The 5322-nt window shown below is 38.3% G+C and overlaps 1 pseudogene; it reads left to right on the forward strand.

The window, feature by feature from the left end:
• Positions 1-3193: 3193 nt before the first annotated feature.
• On the forward strand, positions 3194-3432 carry LOC118624251 (annotated as a pseudogene).
• Positions 3433-5322: the final 1890 nt, after the last annotated feature.

A 5322-nucleotide genomic window follows, 5' to 3' on the forward strand; every position in this document is an offset into this window, starting at 1 on the left:
TTTTTTCGTTTTTTGTTCAGATAGAGTTGGAGGGAGAGAGAGGAAGAGAGAGAGAAACATCACGTGAAAGGGACACATTGAGTGGCTGCCACCCGCACGACCCAACCAGGGCAGGGGACACAGTGCAACCGAGGTACGTGCCCTTAGTGGGCACCGAACCCGGGTCTCTCTGGACCGCAGGCCGATGCTCTAACCGCTGAGCCAAACCAGCCAGGGCTGCAGTCTCATTTTTAAAGTCCCACTAAATCCCTGCGGGTGTGGTTCAGTGGATTGAGCATCATCCCAGGGACTGAGAGGTCTGGGTTCAATTCCCATCAGGGCACGTGCCCGGGTTGTGGGCTCCATCCCCAGTAGGGGGCGTGCAGGAGGCAGCCAATGATGTTTCTCTCTCATATTGGTTTCTCTCTCCCTTCCTCTCTCTGAAAAATCAATAAAAACATTTAAAAAACGAAAATAAATTAAATCCATATTTTTGACTGAATAAAATGGCACTGTCTATCTTAGTTCTTCAGTCACATTAACCACACTTCAAGTGCTCAGTAACTATAGTGACTTGTGGCTACCATATTGGACTGCACAGGTGTATGTAATTCCGTTTTTTCTTTCTCTCTAATACAGTGCTCTGCATTTTGTTTTGTGAGCTAACAGTATATATTCCGTTGGGTATATTCAGTACTTCCATATCAGCACTTAATGAACTTATTTGTTCTCTTTAATGACTGCTTAATATGAATACCATAATTAGCTGGGCCCCTGTTAATGGGCGTTTAAGTTAATTTTAGTTACAAACGTGAACTTGTGCCAATATAGCCCAAAATGCCTAAATGTGAAATTGCTGAGTCAAAATTTTGCATTTACAGTTTGGAGAGAGATTGTCAGATTGCCTCCAAAAAGTTGTACCAGTTTACCTTCCCAGGTAATACTTTATAAAGGAGTTTCCCCTTTCTATACTGTACTGAGTATTATCAGGTTTGTAGTCTTTGCCAACCGAATATGTGAAAAATGGTATGTTGTTACTGTTTCAATTTCCATTCAATCAAGTGAAAATGAAGATATTTTAATGTTTGGGCCTCTGTATTTTTCTGTTTATATCTTTTGTATGTTTATGTTTTTCAGACAGTAGGTATGAGGCTAAATACATGTTTGTTGTCTCCCAATTGCCACTTTTCGTTTCCCTTTGGTTTATATATATTTTGTTGTATTATATTGATTAAGTCTAGAATTATGTATGAAAAATAGTGGGAGATGTCATTCCATTTTGATGCTAGATCTCTCAGCTGCCCTCTCAAAGACATGGCTATGGCAGGTCTCCCCTCTCTCCATTGTCATCAGCCTACAAACATGCTTTTCTTTTTTCTTTTTTTAATCTTCATTTGAAGATATATTTATAAGGATGCTCAATGAACTTAGTGAGAACCTCAGTGAACTTAGGGAGGGCCTCAAGAGCATAAAAAAGGACCAGTTAGAAATCATGGATACACAGTTAGAATTAAAGGAGGCATTAACTGAAATAAAGAATAATTTACACAGCTTCAATAATAGAGTATGTAAATCCAAGGAGCAAACCATCGATTTGGAATATAAGGAAGCAAAAAATCCCCAATCAGAACAGCAAAAAGAAAAAAGAATCCAAAAAAATGAGGATAGTGTAAGGAGCCTCTGGGACAACTTCAAGCGTGCCAACATTCGCATCTTGGGGGTACCCGAAGGAGAAGAGAGAGAACAAGAAATCAAAAACCTGTTTGAAACAATAATGGCAGAAAATTTTCCTAACTTGGTGAAGGAAACAGACATACAAGTCCAGGAAGCAGAGAGAGTCCCAAACAAGATGAACCCCAAGAGGCCCACACCAAGACACATCATCATCAAAATGCAAAAGGTTCAAGACAAAGAGGGAATCTTAAAAGCAGCAAGAGAAAGGCAGCTAGTTACCTACAAGGGAGTACCCATTAGGCTGTCAGCTGATTTCTCAAAAGAAACTTTGCAGGCCAGAAAGGAGTGGCAAGAAATATTCAGAGTGATGAAAACCAAGAACCTACAACCAAAATTACTCTATCCTGCAAAGCTGTCATTTAGAATTGATGGACATATAAAAACTTTCCCTGACAAGAAAAAGTTAAAGGAGTTCATCACTACCAAACCGTTATTATATGAAATGATGAAGGGTCTTTTTGAAGAAAAAGATAAAATGTATGAACAAACAAAATGGCAATGAATACATATCTGTCAACAATGGAATCTACAAACAAAATGAACAGGAAGAACAGAAACATTCTCATAGATACAGAGAACATTTTGTTGGTTGCCAGTTGGGAAGGGGGTTGGGGGAATGGGTGAAAAAGGTGAAGGGATTAAGAAGCACAAATTCATTGCTAGACTGACAAACCTCAAAGGGAAAGGGGTTGGGGGGGTGGGAAGAAATAAACCAAAGAACTTATATGCATAACCAATGGACAGAGACAATAGTGTGGGAAAAGGTGGGAGGGGGGCAGGAGTGGGGAGGAGGGGGTCAATGGGGGAAAAATGTGGAACATCTGTAATACATTTTACATCCAACAATAAAGATTTGAAAAAAAATATCCTAAATTTATCTATGATCTCTCCCCCAAACTTGTTTCATCCCAGTTTTCTCCATTTCAGTTAATGGCAACTCTGTTCTTTCAGTTGCTCAGCCAGGAAACTAAAGAATAAAGGGGAGAATCCGAGTGACATCTGGATGTTTCATAGACTGTAAAGGAGCAGTAGTGAGTCATATAGTTTGATCATGTGAGGTTCAAAATTGGGTGCTTTTAAAAAAAATTGCTGATTATTGGAGAGAGGAAGGAGTGGGGGAGACAGAAAGAGAAAGAGAAACATTAATTTGTTGTTCTACTTATTTATGCATTCATTGATTGCTTCCTGTATGTGCCTTGACCGGAGATTGAACCCTCAGTATTGTTAAGCATCCTTTTAAATTAATAAATGTGTACACAATGAACTATTTTTGAAATATATTTTAAAGTTATATAAGAAATAGGTTACTTTAAAAGTTAATCTGAGGTCTACAGATGGACTTCAGAAGGCTTTTTTCCTAAATCCTGTAGAGTACTGTGTATATATAGAATGGGATTGTAGCTTTCATTAAATTTTCAAAGGGGGAGGTACTCCATTACCAAGGGACAGACAAGTAGCCTGCAGCATTTGCTCAGTTGTGATGAGATTGCCTCTCAATCCAAACCTTTCCTCAATAGATTAACAAGAAAGCCAGTAACGCTGAGACTTAAGTGGGGAATGAAGTATAAAGGCTGTATGAAGATGCAGCTTGCAAACACAGAAGAATACAAAGATGTAGCCATGTCTGGACACCAGGGCAAAGTTTTAATAAGGTGTAATAATGTCCTTTATATCAGGGTGTTGGATGAAGAGGAATGAGATGGAGAAATGAGAGAATAGCATCTTTTGGGGGCAATTTTTAAAATATGTTTCTAGACAATAAAAATTTGTTTTCAACTTGAAAAAAATGTTTTCAAAGGGAGGTGGGTCTGTGACTTTCAAACAGGTTAGTTTTCAGTATAGTTAGGAGTGTCTGTATCAGGCACACTAAGTGTAAAATATTCACCACATCATGCTTTGCATGTTAAAATTAATTTTTTTGTTAATAGGCCTATTAAAGGTGTTATTAGAGAAAAGAAATAGACATTTAAAGACTACTTGGAAGAACAAATTTGGTTGGAAGAACTAGAATTGAAATAGAAACAGCTAAGATTTAGCATCACCACTATTTGATTAAATTATCCCAGATTGTGTAGAGATTTTGTTCATAATTTGCTTTTTTTTTAAAACACTTTTTTTTTTTTAGAGAGAGGGGAAGGGAGAGGGAGAGAGAGATAGAAACACTGATGACAGAGAACATCAATTGGCCCCCTCCTGCATGCCCCCCACAGGGTATTAAGCCCGAAACCTGGGCATGTTCCCTGACCAGGAATCAAACCGCTGACCTCTTGGTCCATGGTTTGATGCTCATCCACTGAGCCACACTGGATGGGCAGTATGGACATTTTAATGATGTTAATTAGTCTAATCCATGAATAAGGTATATGCTTCCACTTTTTTATATCTTCCTCTATTTCTTTTTTCAATGTCCTGTAGTTTTTTTGAAAATAGGTCCTTTACTTCTTTGGTTAAGTTTATTCCTAGGTATCTTAATTTTTTTTTGTCGCAGTGGTAAATGGGATTATTTTTTTAGTTTCTCTTTCTGTGAGTTCATCATTGGTGTATAAGAATGCCATCAATTTCTTTTTTTTTTTGGTTTATCCTTACCTGAGGACATTTTTTGTTCAGATAGAGTGGGAGGGAGAGAGAGGAAGAGAGAGAGAGAGAGAGAGAGAGAGAGAGAGAGAGAGAGAGAGAGAGAGAAACATTGATGTGAAAGGGACACATCGAGTGACTGCCACCTGCACGACCGACCAACCAGGGCCGGGGAAAAACTGCAACCGAGGTACACGCCCTTAGCAGGAACCGAACCCGTGTGTCTCTGGACCACAGATGGACGCTCTAACCTCTGAGCCAAACCAACCAGGGCAAGAATGCTGTCAATTTCTTGATGTTAATTTTGTATCCTCCTACTTTGCCAAATTCATTTATTAGCTCTAGTAGATTTTTGATGGAGTCTTTAGGGTTTTCCCTGTACAATATTATGTCATCTGCAAATAATGACAGTTTCCTATCCTCCTTTCCAATTTGGATCCCTTTTATTTTTTCTTCATGTCTGATTGCTGTGGCTAAGACTTCCAGCACTATGTTAAATAAGAGTGGCGAAAGTGGGCACTTAAGGGAAGTTCTTAAGGGAAACACTTTTAGTTTTTGCCCATTGAGTATGATGTTGGCCATAGGTTTTTCATATATGGCCTTTATTATGTCAAGATTACCACATTGCTGAGCATTTTTATCATAAATGGGTGCTGGATTTTGTTGAATGCGTTCTCAGGGCCTACTGATATGCTCATAATGTTTTATCTTTCATTTTATTTATGTGGTATATCACATTTATTAATTTGCAAATATTGTACAAGCCTTGCATCCCTCGGATGACTCCCACTTGGTCATGGTGAATAATTTTTTTAATGTATTGGTGGATTCGATTTGCTAATATTTTCTTAAAGATTTTGGCATCTATGTTCATCAGAGGTATAGTTTTCTTTCTTTGTAGTGTCTTTATCTGGTTTTGGAATTAGAATTATGCTGGCCTCATAAAACAAGTTTAGAAGTCTTCCTTTCTTCTGAATTTTTGGAATAGTTTAGTTCTTCTTTTGAATGGTTGGTAAAACACCCCTGTGAAGCCAT

The sequence above is a fragment of the Molossus molossus genome, unplaced genomic scaffold (genome assembly GCF_014108415.1).
Source record: "Molossus molossus isolate mMolMol1 unplaced genomic scaffold, mMolMol1.p scaffold_m16_p_10, whole genome shotgun sequence".
In the NCBI taxonomy this organism is placed as follows: Eukaryota; Metazoa; Chordata; class Mammalia; order Chiroptera; family Molossidae; genus Molossus; species Molossus molossus.